The following is an 18,051-nucleotide window of genomic DNA, read 5'->3' on the forward strand; positions in this document are numbered from 1 at the left end:
AGTGTGTGTGATCTCAGCATCAGTCTCTCTCTACCTCTGGAGGTGGAATATCAGGATAAAAACACCTACAGCTGTGTGCTGAACAATCCCATCAGCAACCAGACCACACATCTGGACATCAACACACTCTGTCACACATGTGCAGGTACCACAGCACTGATGATATATGTGTGTGTTTACTGACCTGATCTCTGTCTTCTGTTGTAGATCACACACATTCACTCACACTAATGACTGTCTCTCTTTTCCTCTCCTTCAGTTCTTCCAGTGTCAGTGTCTCTGATAGTGTTGATCTCTGCTGGATCTCTGATGATTGTTGCTGCAGTCGTGATCTTCTGCATCTGCAGGCGACTCAGAAAAATTGACAGAGAGGGTAAGAATTATCTATTGCTATTTGCTTTTGACAAGTATTACACCAAAAACTATACTTCAGAAATAAACTCGATATATATTTTTTGATTGGTAGCCCTAATATGCACCATAACCATATACTCAGTGACTTCCTGGTTGTCGATAAGCCAGCTTGGGCATTTCCGGTGAACTGTTAGCTGTCATTCTGTACATCGACACAAAACCATCAATGGTTGAATTTTTAATGTTGTATATATATATATTTTAAAGCAGTTATCAGGCTCACCAAATTGACTTGAAGCCAATGGAACAAGAAACAGTGTCTGTAATTGGACACACAGTCACACACTCAAAATTTTTCCAGGACTTCAAATGTTATTTTTAATGCGATGACCAAAACATTATTTGTTCATCCTTCTGAGATTGTCTCAATTTGTAAAACAGAACATTTCAAGATGTAGAAATCCAACTTTTGATGGATAAAAGTTTTATTTAAAAAAAAATAAATAACATTAATTGCCACTATGACCAGTAGATGCAGAAGAGGAGCATTTATTGGCTCATAATTAGCAATTTCCTATAATATCTTGTCACACGTTTCACTTTTAAATAAATATTAAACATTATAAAATCACTAGGTTTAAAAATAAATTGTCAAGATGAAGTATGAAGTACTCACAGAGTCTCATGAAAAACAATACATTTTCTTGTGAATTAATTACACAGAAAGCAAGCACCGAATCCCAGAAGCTTTCAGTCAGTGAAGCACAAGCTCACTGATCTCAGCACACTTGTGTAAACTCCTTTAATCTTTAATTTACAGTGTGTTTAAGCTTTTTTCCACACAAAAGTGTGAAAACTAATGTTCATATTGAATTTTGCTGAGGAGGAACACCAAGGGAGGCGTCTTTTATGTCGTCTTATGTTTGAATAGCTAATTTAATATTAGGCCTGTCTATGTAAGTGACTATATTCTGATTATAAATTGAGTAATTACACTATTGATGCTGTTAAAGCTACCTCAGGACATGAGGTAGATCAAAGATACCAACAAGTGACATTTCACTGGAAGTTTTCCAGCTGGCTTATATTTTTGCGGAAGTTCTTCCGTGCATATGGTCAGTTATCATTTCATCTCAGTTATTCTCATAACTGTTTGCACCTTACATCCTTTACTCATCTCAATCACACAAAAAGCAGGTTCTGCATTTCTGAAACTAAAACACATTGAAAATCCATCAATCTGCATCAGTTTAATAATAAATGAACATTCTCCACACTTTATGGCATGTAAAGATGCAGTCCTCAGCTGGTTTTCAAATTAACTCTTCTATGAATGTTGTTTTACTTGTTGAGCTTCAATGATGACTAATATTTGTTTCACAGAAAGAAAAAAATGCTTTAAACATTCCACTGGTTTTGATTCATAAATTATCTGCAAATGTCTCTGCAAAATGTATTTTCTAACTATACCTGATAAATGCATGCTCTGCTAGGGATTTTATTTTGTTGATTTAATGTATCTATTATTATAGATGAAACAGTTCAAGCTTACGAAGAAGAGATAATTTATGCTGATCCAACATTCTGCAAAAGAAAAGCACATAAATTGGTAAGATCAATTATTTCTAATTTATGTTGCGAATCTCTGTATTATTTCACCAGTGAATCAGATTTAGATATGTGCAATTATGGCTGAAATGTAATTTCTGAACATTATAAAAAAAAAGTAAAAAAAAAAGTTTGCATTTATTGAGAAACACAACACTGACTCATATTGAATAACACTCATGACACGGAGACTTAGACGGCTTGTAGGCAAGCAGAAAGGACATAAAAGAAAGCTAACTACAGGTCTCCTATACAAACTATTAAAGAACTAGCTTTCTAAATTCCAACTATGAGATCAATGAAGACTAAATACTTTACTGAAATTGTCAATCCAAGAGCTATTTATAAAATAATATGCTGTCATGAACCCTTCTTGTGTATTCCATCAGTGTGAGCCATCGGCCATGTGTGAAAATGTCATTGTCACCTGTGACAGAAGCATACCAAAGTAAACTTCACGTTTGCATTATTTTAATTCAGCTAAGCAGTCATGCTGTGAAATATCAAGTGTTTATGTGATACAAATTCACCAAACATGAACTTTGAAATGCAGCGATTTTCACATGAGCTTGCGATTCCTGTCCCACATTCACATGCGTATGGAAAGAAGTCAATGGAATGAAAATGCAGTGTTCCTTATCAACTCAGCCCAAAATACAGTGGAGCACAAGCTTAGAGCAAATGCGTTGACTTGTTAATTCACACCAATAAGCTGATAACCCCCGAAAATCACCTTATGAAATAACAATTTTTTCTAGTTCTCTTCAGCGACCCAACAACACACCCACGATTCAGTATCATGTGCCGAACCGGCAGGAATATATATATACAGTGGTGGTCAAAATTGATGGCACCCCTGATAAATATGATAAAAAATGGCTGTAAAAAATAAATCTGCATTGTTTATCCTTTTGATCTTTCATTCAAAAAAAAAATCACAAAAATCTAACCTTTCATTGAAGTAAAAGAATTGAAAGTGGGGGGTAAATCACATTATAAAATAAATGTTTTCTCCAAAACACGCTGGCCATAATTGTTGGCATCCTGTTATTAAATACTTTTTGCAACCTCCTTTTGCCAAGATAACAGATCTGAGTTTTCTCCTATAATGCCTGATGAGTTTGGAGAACACCTGACAAGAGATCAGAGACCATTCCTCCATACAGAATCTCTTCAGGTCCTTCAGATTCACAAGTTCATGTTGGTGCTGCTGCTCTTTAGTTCACTCCACTCATCAGGTCAGGGAACTGGGACGGTCATGGCTGAAGCTTCATTTTGTGCTCAGTTACCCATTTTTGTGTTGATTTTGATGTTTGTTTTGGACCATTGTCCTGATGGAAGATCCAACCACGGCCCATTATAAGATTTCTAGCAGAAGCCGTCAGGTTTTGATTTTTTATCTGTTTGTATTTGCTAGAATCCATAATACCATGTTTCTGAACAAGATGTCCAGGACCTCCAGCAAATAAATAGGCCCACAACATATAAGATCCAGCAGTGTATTTAACCGTAGGCATGGGGTACTCTTCATCCCTGTTTGCACCAAACACATCTGCTGGGTTTGCTGCCAAAAAGCCCTTTTTTTTCATATTATCTGACCATAGAATCCGGTCCCTTTTGAAGATCCAGTCGTGTCTGACAACTGAATATGCTGGAGTTTGTTTTTGGAGGAGCGAGGAGGATTTTTCTTGAAACCCTCCCAAACAACATGTGGGGATGTAGGGGTTGTTTGATAAAACATTTTTAGGCTTTCTGACCCCAAGACTCAAGTAATCTCTGCAATTCTCCATCTGTGATCCTTGAAGAGTCTTTGGCCACTCAAACTTTCATCCTCACCGTCCATTAAGATAATATAGACACACGTCCTCTTCCTGGCAGATTCGTAACATCTTTAGTTGATTATAACTTCTTAATTATTGCCCTGATGGTCAAAATGGGGATTTTCAATTCTTTAGCTATTTTCTTACAGCCACTTTCTATTTTGTGAAGCTCAACAATCTTTTGCTGCGCATCAGAACTATATTCTTTGGTTTTACTCATTGTGATGGATGATTAAGGGAATTTGGCCTTTGTGTTTCCTCATATTTAAACTCCTGTGAAACAAGAAGTCATAGCTGGACAATTTCATGTTCCTAGTCACCCTGGTGTGCTAAAAAAAGGTAAATATTAATGGGAATATAGTTCAGAGATATTTTTCTCATAAAAAAATTCTAGGGGTGCCAATAATTATGGCCAGCGTGTTTTGGAGAAAAACATTTATTTCATAATGTGATTTACCCCCCAATTTCAATTCTTTTACTTCAATGAAAGGTTAGATTTTTGCAAATTTTTTTAAGGAAAGATCAAAAGGATAAACAATGCAGATTTATTTTTTACAGCCATTTTTTATCATATTTATCAGGGGTGCCATCATATATAGAATCATATATATATGGACCTATGATGTTTTTTATATATATATATATATATATATATATATATATATATATATATATATATAAAAAACATCATAGGTCCAACCTTAAAAGCTGGGGTGAAAAAAAAGAAAAAAGGCAGATGTTATTTGGACCCTGCATCCTGAGTACTCTGGGGTGTGTCTACACTGGATTACTTTCCTCAAATCCTGTTTTCTCTCAGAGGAGGAGGACTGCGAGTGGCGAAGCTCACCCTTTGGCCCTGTCTTTGGTCGCCATACTAAGACAGGCCAAAGCCCCCTAGAGGCTTGGACCAGCAAGGTATAAAAGGCTGCATACCGCGCCTGAGGCTTCGCCTCTCTGAACTTTCTGACCACTGCCTCAACAGATGTGCCAAAAAGTGCTGAAACCAGCGCATCGAGGATAAAGTTTCTCTCTTTTCCCCCGATGTCTGCCAGGTTCAGAGATTCCGATCGCGGAAGCAGTTTGTTTAGTGGCACGGAGAGCAAAGTCTGTAGGCGCAGTTCTGTAGCCGCCTCAGGGGGAGTCCATGACCCTGGTCCAGGTCTTTCGACAGATCGGCCTGATAAGCATGCAACACAGCCATTGTGTGCAGAGTAGCCATGGCCTGACCCGCTACCATTCGAACCGCTATACACTTCGAACGTCAATGCCTCCCCCAGCGAGAGATAGCCATCAAGACAAGACTTTATAATGAAATCTGTGTACTGTGTTTTTTATGCAGAACATAAAAGAGGAGAATGACGTGGTGTATGCCGGTATCGCCATGAGGAGATGATCAAACTTCAGTTTACTGTACCAGATCCAGCTGTGTGATCGTTTCACTAGGAAACTTCAGCTACACCCTGCAGTTCTTGAGTCTATGGTGGAGTTTCGGGATTGTGAGAATCACCACATGTAGCAACAGAAATTAGCACTAAAGGCCCACTCACACCAAAGAGGATAACTATAAAGATAACAATAAAGATTGAGTTCACACCACAGCTATAACAATAACGCCACAGAAAAACGATATTGTTGGAATCACTTTCAGAACGATTTTATCCATCATTTAAAGCTTAGAATAAACAGAACGATATTGTCCGCTGGTGTAGAGGCTAATATAGTTATCTTTATAGTTATTGTTCTTGGTGTGATCAAGTCTTAATTGTGAAATATCTATTTCAGTTTGCTCTAGTTGTGCCCTGAGTATTATCAGAAATTATCAGTATTATTATCAGTATTATCAGCGTCTCGGTTCACAGTAAATGCCATGGAAACAGTATCAATGGTAAATGTTGTTTCAAAAGAACTGCATCTCTGTAATTGTTGTGACTTTGATAATGTACATTTAAAACTGTAACACACACCAACCATCTTCCCAAATGTGTAATGAGAATCAGTTATAAATCTTAAATCAACAAAAGACAAGCTGTAAGGTCTCCCAGTGGTTTTCTGCCAAAATAAAAGCTGGTTTAACATTTGAAAGCAACAAAATTAAGAAAAATACGTGTACTGTATACTGTATAAATTATAATTTTACTGTTTTTTAGGGCCCCTGGCAGTTTGAGGCTCTAGCTCAGTTTGTATGTCACAACTAAAACCTGCAGTGGTCTGATGTATTCCTATCTGTACAGAGTTGTGGTTTGATCTGTTGGGTAGACAAACAAGTTCTGCACAAGGATGCGTCTATAACTGGACATCTGTGGTTGATGTCAGGTTGTGTGTGTGTGTTTTGATGTGTCTATAGCGTGTGGTTTAAGGGTGTTTTTCCACTCCTCCACACACGATGTTCACAGTTTGACTTCTGCTTTACACAGAACAGCTTTACCAGGAAATACTGAGCCAGTAAATGCTGATGTTTGACAAAAAATACCACAATGATATTACATCAAAATATGAATATATAATATTCTATGAAAGCTGAGACTTTGTTTCATATATAAAAAGTAACCTGCTCTGTCTTGTCTGTCAGTGTCCTCTTTGCTCCACAATGTTTTCACTGCATGAGAAAATGGACGTGTTGCATGAAAACAGTGACCTTAAAATACTAAATGAAACAATCCTGCAGATAAGCAGTGCTAGAATCAGAAGTTATTTCCAGCTCTAGCACAAGAAGATGAAGTCATTTCTAAAAACAACTTTTCTTGATATTACACCTTTTTGTTTTTAAATAAACATCATATACTGTTTTTGACTGTCAATGTCTGAGAATAAATACATGATTCACTGTTGTAATATTTATATTATCATACAAATGTTCAGTGGTAAATCCTGAAGACCTTGATAAGCTGGTTCAGGTGTGTTTAATCAGGGTTGGAGCTAAACTCTGCATTCATGTCATGCTGAATTACAATAGTCTCGAGATGACAACACGTGACGTCCCATTCAGAGCTGATCATGTCCTCGCTCGGACTGGGAATTGTGCATTACTATGGCAACACAATCAATGCCTAAATGAATATGCAGAGGTCAGGTGTTACAAGTACCTCTCAGAAATGTCCCATCTTACAAGCTGTAATTACGAGCTCTACGAGGACATGAACGCTTTTTACAAGTTGAGATCTTGTAATTATGGTAATTATGACATGGCCTGAATGCACCTATACTCTGCTGGTTTGACACCCCTGATTTAGAGGAAAGTGTGCATACCATCATACCAAGTGAGCGCCATTGAGTGTTCAAAATAAAACTTCACCTCTGGAAAAGTAACAGTGCTGATCAATAGAATATGCGGTATAGACAAATCCCACAGTCATGTCCTAGTGGATTTACTCAACATTTCACAACGCCCAAATACAAGAAAAGGCACAAACTCCATAATTAAAGGGTTATTCTTCTCAATTAATTCAGTAATTCAATAAATAAATAAATAACATTGTTCATTACGTCTTCAACAATCGGTTGTTTTGGTCAGCAGTTGAACATTTAGCTCTCAAAGGGAAGGACAAATATGAACCCCAAAATGTAAAAGATGAGTTAGATAAAATCTCACCTTATAGGGATAGTTCACTTTGAAATTAAATTATGGTATGTTTTAGCTTACCTCAAGGGCATCCAAGATGTAGGTGTCTTTTTTTAACCAAATTAAACAATTCCCCATCGTAAGTACACATTGATGGCCTAAGACACGAAACGAGCGGTTTGTGTGAGAAAACGAACAGTATTTATATCGTTTTTACCTCTTGTACACAACCACGTCCAAGTGATCTGAGAGCGCGGGCGCATCCTGCTGTGTGACGTGTGCGCAGACTGGTGCATAGATATATATACTAGATGTCGCCTTGGCTACTGCAGTTCATTGGAAACCGTAGCCAAGGCGACATCTAGTGTATATATATATCTATGCACCAGTCTGCGCACACGTCACACAGCAGGATGCGCCCTCGCTCTCAGATCACTTGGACATGGCTGCGTATAAGAGGTAACAACGATATAAATACTGTTCGTTTTCTCACACAAACCTCTCGTTTCGTGTCTTAGGCCATCAATGTGTACTTACAATGGGGAATTGTTTAATTTGGACGATGGGGAATTGTTTTAATTTGGACTCTGTGCTTGCTCTTTGAGACAGTGACCACAGACCTGCATTATATGACTGACAGACAAGAACGGTTTGACCTAAAAATATCAAAATTGAAACTACTGCGGAAAAAAAGACACCTACATCTTGGATGCCCTTGAGGTAAGCTAAAACATACCAAAACAAAATTTCAAAGTGAACTATCCCTTTAAGGGAACCCGATGGAGTCCAGAAACAAACTTGTGAGAGATGAAGAAGATCTGCTCCTGCTCTTCATAAACCGCTTCCTGAGGAAAACAAACCATTATCAGGAAACAAAAAAACGGCTGAATGTGGAGTCAGGAGTCTGATATGTTATTAATCATAAAATTAAGGTCTTTAAGCTTAATTTAAGCTTGAAGCTTTAAGGTCTCTCAACAGTTATCTGTCAAAATAAAAGTTTGATGGCTTAACATTTGAAGGCAAAGAAATTAAGATATTAGTTTTCTGTAAAAACTTCATTGAGTTTAACTTTTTTTAGAGGCCCCTGGCAGTTTTGGGGATTGTGAGAATCACCACATGTAGCAAGAGAAATTAGCACTAAAGGCCCGCTCACACCAAGGATAATAACTATAAAGATAACGATAAATATATAGTTCTAAAAATCATTCTCAATATTACAGAATACCAGAGTTCACACCACAGCTATAACAATAACGCCACAGAGAAACGATATTGTTGGAATCACTTTCAGAACAATTTTATCCAGCTGATGAACGATAAAAACATTGACAGCCAATCAGAATCAATCCCGTAATGAGCTCGAGCATTTAAAGGTTATAATAACGATATCGTCTGCTGGTGTGGAGGCTAATATAGTTATCTTTATAGTTATCGTTCTTGGTGTGAACAAGCCTTCATTGTGAAAGATATATTTCAGTTTGCTCTAGTTGTGCCCTGAGTATTATCAGAAAATCCCAGCAGACATATAGCAGGACCTCTCTGAGGGGTTTGAAGTGTGATATTCAGTGATGGGCAAATCAAATGCTGTTAAAGTGCTTTGTAATACAGGGACTTGTGAACAGGGTTTGAAATTAACTTTGGCAAGCTTACGAAACAATGTTACTCAACACTTGGCAGGTAATGTTTTTATGAATTCTAGCAATGCATGGTTGTGATAAATAATGCAATATTGCTTAGTGGCCGCAATGTAATTATAAATATACAGTCTGATGCACTGTGTTTGTGTTTTGTGTTTACTGTTGTTCTGAAAAAATGTCCTTGAGCTTTACTGTTTTTTAGGGCCCCTGGCAGTTTGAGGCTCTAGCTCAGTTTGTATGTCACAACTAAAACCTGCAGCGGTCTGATGTATTCCTATCTGTACTGAGTTGTGGTTTGATCTGTTGGGTAGACAAGGATGTTCTGCACAAGGATACGTCTATAACTGGACATCTGTGGTTGATGTCAGGTTGTGTGTGTATGTTTTGATGTGTCTATAGCGTGTGGTTTAAGGGTGTTTTTCCACTCCTTCACACACGATGTTCACAGTTTGACTTCTTCTTTAGACAAAACGGCTTTACCAAGAAATACTGAGCCAGTAAATGCTGATATTTGACAAAAAAATACCACAATGATATTACATCAAAATATGAATATATAATATTCTATGAAAGCTGAGACTTTGTTTCATATATAAAATTTATCCTGCTCTGTCTTGTCTGTCAGTGTCCTCTTTGCACAATGTTTTCACTGCATGAGAAAATGGACGTGTTGCATTAAACAGTGACCTTAAAATACTAAAAAAATGAAGTGATCCTAGAATTAGTAGTTATTTCCAGCTCTAGCACAAGAAAATTAGGTCATTTCTAATAACATATTTTCTTGATATCGCACCTTTTTTTTAGAAACATCATATCCTGTTTTTGACTGTCAATGTTTGAGAGTCATTTTTAGAATAAATACAATGTGTGATTCATGTTGTAATGTTTATATTATCAAATAAATGTTCAGTGGTTAGTTTTTTCTAACTAACTAAAAGTTGCAATGCAGCCACTATACATTTCTACTGTAATGCAAACTTTACATATTTTTATGTGTATCACAACACATGTGGATCCTTGCACATTTTCACAAAGTATAGTTTTAAGGTCATGATCTGTTGTTACATAAGTTCCGCTCAAAAATGCTTAAAAAATAAAAATTCAATGAAAAAGTGCCATTTTCAACAACTTTATTGCCATTTTTCTTTGTGTGTGTGTGTGTGTATAGCATGACACTTGACTCATGATACCATGTGACTGATCACTCTACATTACAACTCCATCAGAGTCTCTTATTAAAATGTTTTAAATCTGTGACTGAATGAATGGCTGTCAATGGCCCACATAATAGTGTAGTTACAACATATAACATTGGGGCGAACAGACCTTGTTAACCGGACAAACTTTGACCCTTTGGGATTTCATTTAGGCCACATTTACACTGCAGGTCTTGATGCCAAATTCCGATTTCTTAACTAGATCTGTTTTTTTGTGTGTTTTTTTTGCAAAACTATCAAGTGTTGCTGAAGACCTTAAAGGCACAGTATAGCCCCTTTCACACAGAGATTCCGGAAAATACACGGATAAAGTGACCCGGGATTTGACCCGGGTTTGTTTGATTTTGGTTCATTCACACTGCCAGTGATTTTCCGGAATCAGAGAGTGCGTTCACACACAACCCGTAAAAATGCCGTAAAGACACGTGACATCGATGTGACTTGTAATCTCAGCAGCGTCTTAAGTTTGCTTATGAGCTGCGATCTCTCGAGAGAGAAACCACGCTTGTGCATTTTTTTCTCTGATTCGATCATAAAATTGCGCTTTACGTACCGTTTCACAGCTGGCGAACGATCCCGCGCTTCAGCGTCATCACTACGACACGGCATTATTACGGCTTTTGTTCACACAGCGCGCGTTCCGGGACTGAACACGGCAATGTTACTAGGTCCCGACCCGGCATCGATCCCGGCATAAATCCCGGGTCGAGTTTGCGTTCACACAGAAGGCGCTCTGGCAATTTGCCGGCAATTTCCCGGGTTCAAAGCGCTGTGTGAAAGGGGCTTTAGTAAGTTTAACCTTTAGAGGTCACTTATTTAAAACAATAACAAAGGTGTAACTTGATGACGGTGTAAAAGAGTGTAGAATCTTCACCTCCACAGCCGATGGAAAGCAATTCGTCGGGACTCAGGCAGAAATCATGTTCATTGATGAGCGAATGTATCAGTCGCATTAACGTTACGGTGCTGTGAAGCAGGGCGGGGCCGTGAGCCGTCGGATATTTTACCTTACTGTTTTTATTGTGCTTATATGCACCAGTCGGCCATCGCTGCTCCTATCGTTTAGTTGTTTATGTTTATGTTATGATCAAAGTTACGTCATTGACAAGCGACGCAATGACAGGGGCCGTTACACTGGTTAAAATCCCTGATTTCTCTGTATTTAAATATCGTTGGGAAAATTTGGGATAATGTAAGTACACAAGTCCTATATCATATAACATTGTTTTAGTGGTTTTGGGATATTTTAATCCAAAAATCTTACATATTGTGCATTTAATAAGCTAGTTCAGGTGGTGTGAGTGTTAGAGCTGAACTTGCTGGACTTGGCAACCCTGCTCAAAACTATTCTTTCACTGGCTGAATCACACAGTATTGTTAACCCGTTTGACCAACTCACTGAAAAGTACCAATGCAATAAGTGATTCATTCATGAATCAGGCATCGCTGGCTCTGATTTTAAATAGCCAACAGAAAATACTGGACACACATACTGAAGGACTGTCAAGGAATGCTGTCCTCTTTGCTAAATCAATCTACAATACATTATTTAAAGCTAACAACTCTAGCACTTAGCAAATGGTTTTTCAGAGAGTGGTCAAAGTCCCTTTCAAGGAAAATCCCTCTGTTAACTCTGCGGCCATATTTGCAACACCTCCCAACTCAGAGTTGCCAACTCTCACGCATTTGGTGTGAGACACACGCTTTCAGGCTCTATCTCACACTCTCACACTGCCTAAGTACATCTCACGCCAAATTAACCCTAAAAAGGGCAAGACCATTTTTGTTTATGTCCATGTTTTTCTACAGTGTTTGGTTAGAGAGGGAGTAAGGTAAGAATTTTGTTGTTCATTTTGAATTTTGTTTTGAAAGGTTATAAAAGTGTTAGTCTCAAAGTAAGCTTTCTGTTTATTATTTTGGCCTTCTCCCCTCCTGAAGACTTTTGACGCTTCCCTCTTTGTACAAATCTTCCAAATAAATGTCACTTTTGAGAGTTTCAAAACTCTGAGTGATTTTTGTCGGGTGCTGGGATAGAAGATGAATACCTGATACCTGTACCTGATATTTATCCAAATTAATCTATATTGAATCAAGCTTGGAATCGTATCGCAAGTTTATGAATTGAAATCAAGTCTCAAGTCTAGTTTATTTATAGAGCCCTTTCCACTACAAATTAGACCAAAGGGCTGTACAAATTAAAAGGAGTCTACAGATAATAACAAATAATATTAAACAATAAAACAAAAGACAACAGTCAACAGTCAATAATAACACAATTATTTTAATAAATCATGAAATTTGTGTCAAGCATTAATAAAAACAGTAGGTTATCGAACATTGTAAAATGTTTTCATTAAACTTAATGAAATACTGTTTAGTTACCAAATGTTTTGATACACTTAGTGATGTAAGGTTTTATTTTTCTTTTGCCCTTTTTTACACCTCTCCCCCCATTTATCAATCAGCGATTGGCTCTTTTAGTTAGAAGGCAGGACTTATTCCGCCATATTGTGCGTTGCACTTTCTCTTATTCATAAGTAAAATGAGTGCACCGTCTTTGTATATCTAAAGTTTTTGGAGCTGTATTTCAAATAAGTCGCTATTTGGCGACGCTGACTGGTTATACACAAGATTTCTGGTGACAGATGAGTGTGATTTGCAGTCACTGCAGTCCAGTTAAAGGAACAGTATGTAAGTTTCACCGTCCTGTCCTGACGAGGTAACAACACACTCTTCCGAAGGTTTGTGTATGAACCCAAACTTCTCAAATGGCAAAACAGCGCGCAGCACACTAATATGAAGCATACGTGACGTATTCTTGGGGTGGTGCTAAGCGCTAATGGCCAATGAAACTGCCATGATGGTATAAGGCCTTCAGACATTCGTCAAACCAAAGGTGTTCCCATAGCGATGGAATCGCAGTGTTGAAAGACCTATGAAAGGGAACCTTGATAAGCTGGTTCAGGTGTGTTTAATCAGGGTTGAAGCTAATCTCTGCGTTAATGACATGGCATAATTACGTCCCATTCGGAGCCGTTCTATGGCAACACTATCAATGCCTAAATGAATCTGCAGAGGTCAGGTGATACAGCAGTCATGTGGTACATGAACAAAGTACAAACTGTCTGACAGGCAGCTGAAGACAAACACATATGCAAATATTCTTCTTGTTTGCATGTCAACGTGTGAGAGAGCAGAAACAGAACAGTCCATGAGAAAATGTGCTTAAAAAAAAGAAAAAAAGATTTTTAGGTCTGCATTTACACTGTCCATTTTGTGTTGTTTTTTTTTTGGCAGAGAAAAAAATTATATTAAATGCCAAATTGGACATGTTTCTCAGAGTGAAGCAGCACTGTGTTCATTTGCACACAAATAGCGTATGATCCATTAGTGTCTCAAGAGCGTCTCTGTAATATCTTGTGTTGATTTGGTTATGTTTCATGTTCCTCTAAAAAATCTGTCACGTCTTGTTTTGGTTTTGTTTCATGTCAGTCATGTTTCATGTCTTAGTCATGTGATTCCCTGTTAGTCATGTGATCCTGCCTGAACATGAAGCTTCATGTTTATGTTTTGTTCTAAGTTCATGCCACGCCTTGCTTCTGTTTTGTTTGTTTTATGTTTGATCTTGTAATGTTTCTAAATAAACTGCACTTGGGTTCTCTACAACTTGCCTCCAGTCAGTGTATATACGTTACAGTGTCGGTTCACAGTAAATGCCATAGAAAGAATATCAATGGTAAATGTTGCTCCAAAAGAACTGCATCTCTGTAATTGTTGTGACTTTGATAATGTACATGTAAAAATGTAACACGCACCAACCATCTTCCCAAATGTGTAATGAGAATCAGTAAAACATCTTTTATCAACAAAAGAGAAGCTTTAAGGTCTCTCTGCAGTTTTTGCAAAAATAATAGCTTGATGGTTTAACATTTGAAAGCAAATAAATTAAGATATTAGTATACTGTAGATACTAGTATTCTGTAAAAACTTCCTTGAGTTCAACTTCTTTTAGAGGCTCCTGGCAGTATGAGGCTCTAGTAGCTGTGTGTGTGAGTCAAAAATAAAACCTGCTGTGGTCTGAGTATTTTATAGGTAGGTAGGTTAACTTTATTGTCCTCAAGGGGAAATTCTGCTTGGCCACAGTGCAGAGTTGCTTCATAAAAAACATCGCAAAAGACATCACAAATCACAAAACACATCAACATATTGTACTTCACAAGAAAAAAACTGAAGAAAAAAGGGCATTGTTGACAAAACAGTTCCATGGATTAAAGTGCAAGTGCTAAAGTGCTAGTGTGGTTGTTGCACATTGCTCCATTGCACTGAAGTTTGTGTAAAGTGCATAAGTAAGCTAAGGTGCTAGTATGTTTATTGCACGTTGCCCTATTGCACCGGGATCATAAGTAAAGTGCAGAAGTGCTCCATATTTATTGTACACAGCTCTATTTCACATCGTTCAGCAGCTTAATAGAGACAGAGCGTATTTAGGCCACGCCCACACCAGGGGGGGAAAACAATCCAACCGTCTCCATTGACTTTGCATTGCGAGAGGCTGCCTCCTTGTCATTTCTGACTTATAACAAAAAACAAAACAATGTCGAAAAGCTGCTATGTGACACGGTGTACAGCAAACAAGCTAAAAAAAACAGAAATACGTTTTTATAATCTGTCGACCCCGAAAAACAAGCATTTAAGGACACAAAAGTGGATACAGGCAATTGAAACAGAGCGCAAAGTGTCATATTACTCTGAGAACTACGTCCACTGGAGCAGGGAACGTAATCGGCAACAGTATAGCTTAGCTTACAAAAATATAATATATAAAACTGACATTTGGATATTTGACTTACCAGTGACAAAATGTTTACTGCATTTTGTAGTGCATACTGTGTGTCAGGATCCCAATTTACCCATTCGTTCCAGCCTGTACCCACTTTTGTGTCCTTCAGATTATAAAAACTTATTTCTGTGTTTTGCTGTACACCTTGTCACATAGCAGCTTTTCGACATTGTTTTGTGTTATAAGTCATAAATGACAAGGAGGCAGCCTCTCGCGATGCAAAGTCAATGGAGACGGTTTGGATTGTTTTCTCCTCCTTGGTGGGCGTGGTCTTCAGATTATGACGCGTTGCGCTCTGTCTCTATGGAGGCTGGCACAAATTATCATTTTAGGCGATTAGTTTTACATTTTGGTACATGGAGTCTTCTTCCTGATGGCAGGGTTTCGTATTCAGGGAAGAGGGGATGTTGAGGGTCTGATTTAATTTTTATAGTCTGTTTCATAATTGTCTGATCATACAGGCTCTGTATAGGCTCATAGTCTCTCCTCCCTATACTTTTCATGGCTGTTTTGTGCATGTTAGCAAGCTTGTTTTTCAGCTTAACTGTCAAGTTGCCAAACCATGCACTAATTCCATATCTGATAACACTCTCCAATATTGCATGGTAGAAGATCATCATGATCTGACTGCTCACACCATACAACCTCAGATGCCGTAGAAAATAAAGCATGTGCTGCAGTTTGTTGCACAGGTTGTCAACATGTGTATTTCAGCAAAGAAGACTGTCAATGTGGACACCTAAGTATTTGTATGAGGACACCTGAGTTACTTCTTGGTTTTTAATGACCACTGGCTCGTGCTCTGTAACTTGCCTCGGGTAACTTGCCATGTACAAAAGGCTCAGGATCGCGGTATCATCAGCAAATTTCATTATATAGTTGTTAGGGTGTACATTCCTACAGTCATTGGTGTACAATGTAAAGATTGGTGATACAACACAACCCTGAGGAACTCCTGTGTTACAGTATTTGATCTCCGATAGCGTCCTATTGACCTTCACTTGCTGTGCCCTGTTAGTTAAAAAAGAATAAAACCATTTAATTAAGATAGTATAAACATTCATATTTTTAAGCTTCTCTAAAAGCACATGAGTTTGCACTGTATTATAGGCTGAACTAAAATTGACAAACAAGATTCTAGCATAAGCTCTTATGTTTTCAAGGTGCTTAGAAATAAAGTGCGAGATGCAAAGGATTGCGTCTGCGTTCTTGCTTATAGGCGAGCTGGTACATATCTAGCTTTGACTCTACATCCTTCATGAGTATAGACACAACCAATTTTTCAAAACATTTCATTACAATCGAGATTAGAGCTATGGGACGTTAGTCATTATTCTCTGAGTCGCCTGATTTTTTAGGCAGTGGAGTTATAAGTGATTTCTTCCACAGAGCTGGGACAGTGTGAGTATATAATGACTGTTGGAAAATAGGGCACCATGCCATTGTTAGTTCTTCTGCACAACTTTTGAGCAGAAAGGCTGGGAGGCCATCGGGGCCTGTGGCCTTGCCCGTATGTACTTTGCTGAAAAGTCGTTGGATGCTAAATGGGTCCACTTCCAGAAAACAGGTAGAGTCAGTAGCTGGCAGGGACTGCAGAACACTGTCACATTCCTTAACGCCTCTTAATGCCTCAGTATAATTACGCCTCAGTATAATTACTGAGGCGTAATTATACTGAGGCATTAAGAGGCGTTAAGGAATGTGACAGTGTTCTGTCAGTTATAGTTATATATATAGTCTATAACTCCATCTGTGGTTGATCTTGATGTGTCAATAGGGCATGGTTTAAGGGTGTTTTTCCACTTCTTCACATACAATGTTCAAAGTTTGATTTCTGCTTTCCCACGAAATACACATCAATGCTGATGTTTAAAAAAAAAAATCATCACGTCAAGCATATTACTGCAAAATATGAAAATGTCATATACCGGTACTATAAAAGCTGAGACGGTTTCATATCAAAAGTAACGTGCTCTGTCTTGTCTGTCGGTGTGCGAGACAAGAAATCCTGCGGGTCATAAAGAACCTCCCTGGAGAGATGAGTGCCATCCATTATGTTGCTTTTTGAAAAAGGTGTAGTTTTCCTCGCTTTACCCTGGGCAAAAAAACTATATGTAACGCCTCAGGTCCTACTCGCTCTGTGTGGGCCTCGAACCAGGGTCTCCGGCAGGGCGGGAGGGCGCTCTAACAAGGAGGCTAAATATCACAGCCTCTATCATCAATTGCTAGAGCAACAGGTTTACACGCACAGCTCTTACTAGCTGGCTTCCGCTACATAGTGGGCCATATTTTAACAATCTAAGCACATGGTCTAAAGCACACGGCACAAGTACACTTAGGGTATGTCCGAATCCCCTTTTGTTAGTTTAACGACAGGAAAAATGGTCGGCGTGCGCGGCTGCATGGTCTAAAAGGGTTGTCCCTATTCTCTTAATGAGTAATGGGTGTGTTTTGGGCGTAACGTGCAATAAACCAATCAGGCTCGCGCCATGGTAGATTCGCTATTTACATGGTGGAATTTGCAAGGGGAAAAACTGAACGCTTCTCTAGCAAGGAAACAGATCTGCTCGTGCGGGAGGTTAAAGCGCGCAAGCAGACCATCTACGGGACAAAGTGTACGTGCGTTGTGGACCCGTCTATAGCATATTACTAACAAGAACTAAAAGAACAAAAATAAATAAATAGCGCCATTGACTTTAGACCAGGTTTCAGTTGGTCAATGGCAGAGTCTATTTCAGTTTCCTCAAAATAGCAACGCGCCAACAATGCACCTGAACACACCTGGTTTTCAGACCAACACGCCCATGGGTGCAAATGCATTTGCTATTTAAACAACATGGCGCAGGACGTGAAAATGAAAACTGCATCTGGCTGAAACTAGCAAACAACACTTGCGTCGAGCCTGGTGCTGATAGGGCCCTTAGAGTATAATCATATGCATTTATGGTGAAATTACATAATTTTACTCAATACATGTTTATTTTTATGCTAACAATGCACTGTCACTTTAATTCAG

Source organism: Rutilus rutilus (assembly GCF_951802725.1).
Source record: "Rutilus rutilus genome assembly, chromosome: 8".
NCBI classification, from domain to species: Eukaryota; Metazoa; Chordata; class Actinopteri; order Cypriniformes; family Leuciscidae; genus Rutilus; species Rutilus rutilus.